The sequence below is a fragment of the Elaeis guineensis genome, chromosome 4, assembly GCF_000442705.2.
Source record: "Elaeis guineensis isolate ETL-2024a chromosome 4, EG11, whole genome shotgun sequence".
Lineage (NCBI taxonomy): Eukaryota > Viridiplantae > Streptophyta > Magnoliopsida > Arecales > Arecaceae > Elaeis > Elaeis guineensis.
In genome coordinates this window covers 94,747,784-94,758,751 of record NC_025996.2, presented here as the reverse complement: position 1 = coordinate 94,758,751, position 10,968 = coordinate 94,747,784, and positions in this window count along the sequence as shown.

Here is a 10,968-nt window from a genome sequence, read left to right as displayed (position 1 = left end):
TTGATTAAAGTTTAAATCTTTAGATTTAATGAATCAATTACTAATTAGGTCATGGTTTTTTTTTATGCAGATATGGCCACTTCCCTATCGCTCTGATCATTGTTGGACAATGATAAGTTGGTGGGACCCAACTTCGGTAGCTGGTATCGAAAGTTGAAGATTATCTTAGAGCATAAACGGATCCTATATGTCTTAATGGATCTTGTACCTGAGGAGCCAGCTATCAATGTACATGGAACAGTCAGAGATACTTACCAGAAGTGGCTCAGTGATCGAACCACGGTGCACTGCATTATGCTAGCTGCCATGAGCAACGAGTTCAGTCGTAGATTTGAGATGGCTCAGCCAAAGGATATGCTTCAAGTGTTGAAGGATGCCTTTGGCATACCCAATGACATGGAGAGGCACCAGACTAGTTGTGCCATCTTCAACGCCAAAATACGGGATGGTGCCTCTGTCACTGATCATGTATTGTACATGATCGAGCTAATGGAGCATTTGAGCAAGCTCGACTTTTCCTTGCATAAGCAGCTTGGGAAAGATGCAATACTGAACTCGCTACCCAAGTCTATCTCCCATTCCTCACTCATTATAGAATGACAAAGCCTGAAGTAAACTACCACAGGTTACTGAGGTTACTTCAGAACTTTGAGAAGGATCACCAACTCCACAAGGAGTCAGTGAACTTAGTGGGAGGTTCGTCTTCTGATTCTTGACCCTTTGAGAAAGGAAAGAAGAACAAGAAGAAGAAAGTGCAAGTTCAGACTGGGACATCAGTCAGGGCCAGACCAGAAAGATCAAGCCCGATAAGAGTCAAGCTGAATGCTTCTTTTGCAAGAAGCGAGGGTACTGAAAGAGGAACTGTCCTCAGTACATTACCTCCCTAGACCCGAACAGACAAAGAAAGAAGCAAGCTGTTGCTGGGCAAGGTATTTATATGATAATTTCTTGTAATTTCTCTATTTGTGATATAACTGACTGGGTATTGGATACCGATAGCCCTTACCATATTTATAATTCATTGCAGGGGTTGCAGGTCAGTAGGAGATTCGAGCAAGGTGAGAGGTTCCTGAATGTTGGAGATGAAAGATCAGTTTCAGTTCTAGCATTAGGAATCTTGAAACTTGTATTTGAGTCTCATACCATTATTCTTAATGATTGTCATTTCTGTCTCAGTTTCTTTTTAAATGTTATTTCTGCAGGCCTTCTGGCCAAAACTGATTATGAAATTTCAATAAAGAAATAAGTTTGTAATATCATTATGAATGGTGTTATTATTTTTTATGGATATTTGAACAATGGTGTGTATATGTTATCACAACCTGTTAACGTAGTCTATTCTACTGGCAAACATCCTAGATTAGATAGTGTATCAGATATCTACTTATAGCACTATAGGCTAGGTCATATAAACAAGAACAGGATAAACAGGTTGACTCAAGAGGGAATCTTCGAAGTCAGTGATTGTGAATCACTTCCAACCTGTGAGTCCTATCTTCTTGATAAAATGACCAGGTCATCTTTTACTGAAAAAGGTGAGAGAGCTACTGAGCTCTTGGGCCTAGTACATACTGATGTATGTGGGTCCATGAGCACAAGTACTAGAGGTGGATATTTCTACTTCATCACTTTCACGGATGATCTATCCAAATATGGATATGTCTATCTGATGAAACATAAGTTGAATTCATTTGAAATGTTCAAATGATTTCGAAGTAAAGTAGAAAAATAAACTGGAAAGAGTATTAAAACTCTTCGATCTGATCGAGGAGAAAAATACCTTTCTGGTGACTTTTTCACATATCTAGGAGAGAATGGGATTCTCTCCCAATAGACTCCTTTAGGAATCCCACAGCATAATGGTGTATCTGAAAGGAGAAATCGGACTCTGTTAGATATGGTCCGATCCATGATGGGTTTTGTCAGCTTGATCGATATCTTTTTGGAGATATGCACTTGAATCGACCTGTTATCTATTAAATAGGGTTCCAAGTAAGTCTATAATTAAGACTCCATATGAGATATGGACAGGGCGTAAGCCAGCACTTTCACACCTTAGGGTCTGGGGGTGCCCGACCTATGTCAAATAGTTAGTTACAGATAAACTTGGACCTAGGTCTGACAAATGCACATTCATAGGGTACCCCAAAGAGACCAAAAGATATTTTTTCTACCATGCTGATGAACAAAAGATGTTCGTCAGTCTTAAGGCAATCTTTTTAGAAAAGGAGTTCCTTGGTGAAGGAACTGTTGCCTCTAAGGTTGAACTTAATGAAGTTCAACAGGTAGAAGGATCGACACCAATAGTTGAACCTGAGTCGAATTTGATTAGATCAGATCCAAAGCTTAATGTACCTGCACCATTAAGGCGATTCGATGGAGTACCATATTAGTCGGACAGATACTACGATTTCTTGGTCCGGGATGGTGATCCCATCGAACTCAATGAGAATGATGAGGATCCGATCACCTATATGGATACAATGCAGAGACCTAATTTTGAGAAATGGCTTGAAGCCATGAAATCTAAAATGGAGTCCATGAAGGTCAATGATATATGGACATTGGTTGGCCCACCTGAAGGGGTTAAACCCATTGGGTGTAAATGGGTGTTCAAAAGGAAAAGGGGTGCAGACGGAAAGGTGGAGACCTAAAAAGTTCGTCTGGTTGCCAAGGGGTATCATCAATGTTATGGTATTGACTGTGACAAGACGTTCTCCCCTGAGGTAATGTTCAAATCCATTCGGATAATGCTTGCAATAGCTGCCCATCTGGATTATGAGATCTGACAAATGGATGTAAAGATAGCTTTCCTGAATGGAGAGCTAACGAAGAGGTGTATATGATACAACCTGAGGGGTTTATATCCACAGATGAGTCCAAGGTGTGCAAGCTTTAGAGATCCATTTATGGATTGAAACAAGCTTCTCAGAGTTGGAACATGCATTTTGATAAGGTGATCAAAATGTATGGCTTCGTTAAGAATGGAGAAGAGTCCTACATCTATAAATGGGCAAATGGGCCAGTTATGGTATTTCTTATCTTATACGTGTATGACATTCTCTTAATCAAAAATGACATCCCTGCACTACAGGGAATAAAAATTTGGTTATCATCGCAGTTCTCCATGAAGGACTTGGGTGAAGCATCCTACATCCTAGGGATGAAGATCTATAGGGATAGATCTAAAAGGATGCTTAGGTTGTCCCAGTCCACGTACATAGACACTGTGTTGAAGAGGTTCAGCATGGAGAATTTCAAGAAGGGCTATCTATCGATAGGCCATGAAATTTCTCTCTCTAAGAAGGATTGTCCAACAACTCCTGAAGAAAGAGACGTATGAGTAGAGTCTCATATACTTCGATCGTGGGATCTATCATGTACACCATAATATGTACAAGGCCAGATGTGGCATACTCACTAGGAGTAGTGAGTAGATACTAATTGATCCTGGAGAAAACCATTGAAAAGTGGTTAAAGCCATCCTTAAGTATTTGAGAAATACTAAGGACCAATGGTTGGTTTATGACGAGTCAGATCTGAAACTTGTGGGGTTCACAGACTCCAGCTTTCAATCTGACCATGATGATAGTAGAAGCGTGTCAGGTTATATCTTTACTCTGAATGGTAGAGCCATCTGCTTGAAGAGTTCCAAGCAGCATACTATGGCAGACTGTTTGTGAGGTGGAGTATATCGCAGCATCGGATGCCGCGAAGGAAGCTGTGTGGCTGAGAAAATTCATCATCGAGCTCGGAGTAGCACACTTCCTCGATGGTCCGGTTCTGCTCTACTGTGACAGCATTGGTGCCATAGCTCAGACGAAGGAACCCAAAGTACACCAGCGGACGAAACATATTTTGCACTGCTTCTACTTGATCTGGGAGATCGTGGATCGAGGTGACGTTGACCTTCAGAAGATCGACGGAAAGGAGAACCTGGCCGACCCCTTCACTAAAACCCTGGCAATTAAGGAGTTCGACAACCATAAGTCGAAGATGGATATTAGATACTGTGACGAGAGGGTTTCGAACAAGTGGGAGTTGTTGAAAAATATGTCCCAAAAACTAATCGTCAACTTGTTGATGGTTAAGCAACCTTGTATTGTAATTGATTTGTTAATAAATAAAATATATTTTTGATATTTTCATCACAAGTTTTCATCTTCTAATGAACTCCGTTGTTGTGATGAAATCCTTAGGACTATTTAGGTTTGATAAAGAGAGAATTTATCGATTAGTCCTTAAAACTGTTCATGACCAAATGATGGGCTATTAATAAGGACGACAGCTTCTATCGAGCATAGATCGTTGTAGGCTATATGGGTTGGTTGTCCTCTTAACCAAGGAGTGTGGAGACACTGGTATGGCATACAGGTGAGATGTAAGGATACATCATCATTGAACATGACCAACTCCAGAGCATTCTGCTGTCGAGAATATCTCTGATGGGATATAGGTATAAGTGTCCCTTAGATCTGATATCGCCTCAGTGACTTGCAAGCAACTCACTGTACTTTGATACTGGACTAACTAAATTTCTAATTCAGTGATGGAAGGTTTCTGGGCACAGTCAAGTACTTGTGAAGTCAGAGTGTGATCAAGATGAGATTGACCACTCCAAGAGTTGGAGAAGAATGAGTCACTATATTTTAATTTAGCAAAACCTTGTTAGGATAATCCATCAAATGGATTTGGTATTTTGAAATACAATGTGGACAATCTGATCAGAGTTGACAGTTGAACTCTGAGGTATCCTATGAGCATTTTGGTCAAGAGGATGAATTATATGGAAACTATATCCTCATGGATTCTAAGGATGTTGTTCTACACATTCGACCTATCCGGCCATCGGATACCATTGCTAGATGGTCACTTTGATTGGTATAAAAATTTATTTCTATACTATCGACCTATGTTTGGACCTATGAGGTCACACACATTAGAGTTTATGATCCGATCGAATGGTTGATCAATGATTAAGAATCATTCTAGGGTTAAACGATCAATACGATTGACATTTAACCTAGTGCAAGTATTACAGGAGGATCGATTAGCAATTTAATTACTAATTAGCTTAATTTAATTAAACCAATGGACTGAGATTAAGTCTAATTAAATATAATTTAATTAGATTTGATTTGATTTGGGCTTGATTGGATCAAGTTCAATTTTTTTATTGGATAAGCCAAGTGCAAGAAAAAACTAGTCCTAGTCCAATTAAGACTTGGGTCAACCTAATTTCTAATTCAATTAGAAAATTAAATTAAATTAAATTTAAATCTAATTTAATCTGATTAAATTAAATTTTTAATTGAATTTAAGATCTATTTTAATTGGGTTGATTAAGTTTTGGTTTGATTTGGTTTGAGAAACCAAATTTGAACAAGTCATAGATTGAATCCTAGTAAGATTAGGATTCCACCTTACGCCACCTTAGCCCCCCACGCCCACTCTCTCTTATTTTGTGTGACAAAACCTTCTCTTCAGGCCTTCATGCATGCCCAAAGCTTTCTACTCTTTCTCTCTTATATGGAATGTAGTTGTGGACAAGTCAAAGTAGGAATTAGTTTGGATTTCAAATTCTATGAGATAGAATTTTAGGAAACCAAAACTCTTTCCTTATGGCACTGATTTTATCCAATTTTTTTTTGAAATTTTTATAACTTTTATGGCACATATTTTGTTCCTTTGCTAGTGGTCTATGGCAGAAAAAGAAAGAGGGGGCCCCATGAGTTGGGCACCCCTTGTCTTGCCCTATTTGGATTTTTCTTGACTAGGTATTTGACTAGACAAAGATTCTTCATATCTCTTTATTTAAGATGAATTTCTTCTTAAAATTTTTGTAAATTATATAGAATTGAGAGTCCTTTGAGGTGTGTAAAAATTAGGGAAAAAGAGTGTTGGTGCATGGAGATATAATAGACACAAAATTAGGTATTTAGGTGAGAGCAAAGAGAAGAAGAAAAGGATCTTCTTCTAGGGTTGCTGAGTTCACCTCTACCCTTCCTCTATCTGTGAGTTTTCTGAGAGTGTCTCATATCTAAAATTTTCTCCTACTTCTCATCTTTGGAAGAGCCCAAATTAAGAAGAAGGAGGCATCTGATCGACCATCGAAGAAGGATCAGCATAGTACTAGCATACTGTGCTGATTTTCTGGATCAGGACTTCTGATCGTGATTCGTGGGCTCGTGTGGATGACTCCTAGAGGTCAGACGTATGTGTCACTTGCAACATCATCCTCAAGCTTAGATCAGCAAAGTTAGAATGTCTAACTTGTAAGGTAATAGATCTGATTTATTATATTTTACATACATTAGATGTAGTATAAAAACATGTTGATATAATCAACATGTAGTTCTTGCTCTTTATATTTTAATTTTTGATTTAATATAATATAATAATCATATAATAAGATCTTAGATCTAGAAATTCTTTAATTTTATAAGATAAATTTTGATTTATTTTAGTCTTTCACTATCTAATCTTGAAAAAGTTTTAAGATCTAATCCTGAAACCTAGATCTAATTCCTTCATGTGTGGCTCAAGGACCTTCGAACCTGAGATCATCAGTAGCGATGAATTTCTATCCGTAAAAAGATATTGAGATTTGATCTCATCATTATTTTATTTTTCAGATTATATATTTGTCTTTACTTCTGAGCTTAGATAGGATTAGATAAGATCTAATGCACGTGGGATTAAAGAGTCTAACCCGATTATTTTTTTTACTATAATTAAAAAATTTTAAAATCTATACATGCATCTTATCTGATTTTCTAATAGTAGTATCAGAGTCACTATTTTTTAATGATATATATGATCTAATTTTTGTCTTAGATCTAAAAATTTTAATGATTTAAAATTGATCTTATGCTGGTATAAAGTTGTCCTGATATAGGGTTTATCCCTTATATTGAAAAAGTTATCCTAGCACAAGATTGATCGATTTTAAAACTTATTTTTAAAGTAATTAAATTAATTTTTTAAATTTAAAAATTAGTGTATGTGATATGTCTTATTTCATGCAATGATCTGAAATTAGAATGATTAAAAGTTTACATCAAACTAGTATAAGATTATCCTGGTATAGGCTTTACCCCCTATATTGAAAAGGTTGTTCTAGTTTGATGTGCATCGATTTCTTAAAAAATATTTTTAAAATATTTTAGTCATTATTTTAGATCTAATTATACATGTATTTGATATATATAGTTTTAGTTTTAAATCTAAAATTTGATGTATATGTGATACATATTTTAATTTAGATCTAAAACTATATATATATGATATATAACATTAGATTTAGATCTGAAATAGTTTCAAGATCATAAGCCACTAATGCATACAATGAAACATAATCTAAAATTATTTTTGGACCTAAAATTATATTATTATATGTGGGTATGGGTTGAACAAATTAGATCTAGTGATCAAACAATAATTAGGGTCAAATTGATTAGATCAGACTAGAAGCAAATGTCAATTTTGAGCAGTTGATTGAACCTAATCAATGGTTGATTGGGATTAGGTCAAAGGGGCTCAAAATTAAGTTTAGTTGTAGTTAGTCGCATCGATTCATATTTTGATATGAGTTGATTGACTCAAGACCGAATTTGGCTCAATGGTTCGGGCCCATTTTAATAAGTTAATCTGATCGATTCTAATCGATCAATTTAATGTCTAAGGCAAGTATTTAGATGGTGGTTATTTAATTGGTTCTATTGTATGACCTAGCCAATTTTGATTGATGTCTTAGAAAAGGAACGGGAGAACCCCACTCATCTTAACTTACCTGGCCATCTTGAGAGATTTAGTTTCATGCTAGGTTATCTGTTGACTTAAGTACACCCATACTGACTAGGCTAGTGAGACCTATTGATGTGCTGACCTAAATTTGATCAGTCGGATGTCAGATCTGTTGATTTTAAAGAGATCTAAACCTAAATGTTCTTACCAAATATTAAGTCTAGATGTCTTCCATCATTGTAGAGATGCGGGTACCTTCCTGGCATTGATCGTTCTCAGTTGGTTACAGTGATTCAGTTGCATTGAGAAAGTACAATCACTCTATTGATATTTAATATCCCAGGGTAGAGATAGGACCCAATAACTGTTAGGTGAGGATTCCAATGATAGCTTTACGCCCACTGGTGAATAATGGATCTGATTTAACTAAAAAATATACCAATAACTGTTAGGTGAGGCCACAGGACTTAGAGACCAAACCCACTACATGTTGCTTAGTGAAGTAATGGATAAAGTATTATCCACTCATTGGTCTGTACTCACCAATAACTATTACATGAGGTGTGTATAGATTAATGAGACCACAGTACCCACTTGAAATTGATCACGTATAGGTTTCTATTTCTCCATCCGAGGAGTGTAGAAGATTTGAAGAAATGGTGAGAGCCTTTGTTTGTTTTTAAAATCTCTAGAACAAATATTTTTATAAGTATAAATATCTAACTAAAAATTATTCTCTCTACAGATAATCATGTCAAGTTCCAACCTTTTAGCCCGTATCCTTGATATCAATAGGTTGACCGATATAAATTATAAAGACTGACTCTGAAATTTAAGAATCATTCTTAATTTCGAGAAACTCACCCATGTCCTTGATCAGGATATGCCTGTGTTACCGACTCATCCATCTCCTGATCAATGAGCCATATTTGAGAAATGGATGGATGAAGATAACAAGGCAAAATGTTATATTTTAGCATCCATGTCCCATGATCTTCAACAACAGCATGAAGATATGAGGACTGCCAAAGAGATGCTGACTCACCTGCAAGAGTTGTACAGTGAGCAGAGTCGCACAGCTCGCTTTGAGGTCTCTCAGAGACTTTTCAGAATGAAAATGTATAATGGACAGTCCGTTAATGATCATTATTTGACAATGATCAAGGACATCGAGGAGCTTTAGAAGCTCGATATGAACATGGACAAGAAATTGTAAGTAGATCTGATCCTCCAGTCTCTTCCTGATTTGTATGGACAGTTCATCATGAACTATCATATGAACAAAATTGATAGCACTTTGTCCGAGATATTGAACATGTTAGTAATGGCAGAGGACACCTTAAATAGTTTAAGAGGTACAGTTTTGGCTGTGGAGCAGGCTTCCTCCAAAAGAAAGTCTTCTTTCAAGAAGAAGAAGCAGCCTGCAAAGAAGCAAAAGAACGAGGCCAAGCCCAAGAAGCAGGTTTCAAAGAAGATCGATGATAAAGGAAAATATTTTCATTGCAACATCGAAAGCCACTGGAGGAGGAACTGTGCAGCCTACCTGATGACTGTCAAGAGTAAGAAGAAAGATGAGCCTTCTGAAGGTACGTCTGATATGCTCGTTATTGAAACTAATCTAATAATTTTTTCTTCTTTTAGTTGGGTTCTAGATTATGGATTAAGTACTCATTTGTGCACTTCTATGCAGGGTCTTGAAGAAGTGAGAGGACTGAGGGAAGGTGAGATCACTCTCCGAGTCGGCAATGGAGCAAGGATTGCTGCTGTGGCCGTCGGGGTCTATCCTCTGCGATTACATTAGAAGTTAGTTTAATTCTTAAAGATTGCTATTATGTACCTATATCCAATAGAAATTTGATTTCTATATATGTGTTGGCATAGGATAATTATAATTTTTATTTCAATAAAGATATGTGCTCGATTTATTTTGAATATAAAATTATTGCACGTGCTTTCTTGATTGACGGTCTTTATCATTTGCATATGGATGTGAGTGTAAATATTAACGAGCAAATTGTGAATGCCATAGGGTCTAAGAGACTTAAAGATAGGATTAGCCAAAAGTATCTGTGGCACTTAGGCTAGGCCATATTAGAGAGAACAGACTCAACAAATTAGAGAAAGATGATCTTCTCAGACTATGGACTTTCGAGTCTTATCCGATTTGTGAATCATATCTTCAAAAAAAAATAGTCAAGCTATCCTTTATGGGACAAGGAGAAAGGGCCACTGAGATATTAGTCCTGGTACATACTGACATGTGTGGTCTATTTGATGTACAAGCTAGGGGTGGCTACATCTACTTCATAACTTTTATCGATGATTATTCATGGTATAGATTTATGTATCTGATACACCAAAAGTTTGAAGCCTTTGAAAAGTTCATAGATTCAGACATGAAGTAGAAAAACTGATCGAAAAATCCATAAAAGTTCTTCGATCAGATCGAGGAAGGGAATACCTCAATAAAAAAATTTCAGACTTATCTCAGAGATAATGGTATAGTCTTATAGTGGACACCTCCAGGGATGTCTCAGCTCAACAGAATATCTAAAAGAAAAAAATCAAACTTTATTAGATATGGTTCGATCTATGATGAGCTTCACAGACCTTCTTGTCTTTCTCTAGAGACATGCATTTCTTTTTGTGATTCATCTTTTGAATCGAGTTCTCTCTAAATCCGTTCCTACCACATCATATAAGTTATGGTATGGTAAGAAGCTAACTCTTGGGTATCTCAAGATTTAGGGATGTCCGGCCCATGTCAAGCAACAGCAGACGGACAAGTTAGAGGCTAGATCTTTTAGATCTTACTTTATAGGGTATCCTAAGAAAACTATGAGATACTACTTCTATCTTCCTAAGGATCACAATGTGATTGTGAGCCATCATGACATCTTCTTGGAAAAAGTGTTTGTCCGAGATGGAGACAGTGGGAGGAAGATTGAGCTCAAAGAGAAAGTCTCTGAAGAGCATCGAGTCTAATAACCTGAACCCAGTAATGAGCCAGTAGATGTGATACCTCCTCCACCTCGTAAATCAAGTAAGATCTCCTATCCTCTTGAAAGGTACTTAGGTATTCTTCTAGAAGATTTAGAGAAAGCATTTTTTGTGAGAGATAGGGATATTAGGAATGATCCCAAGACCTACGATGAGGCAATGTTAGATATAAACTCTGAGAAATGGATAGAAACGATAAAGTCAGAAATTGATTCCATGCAT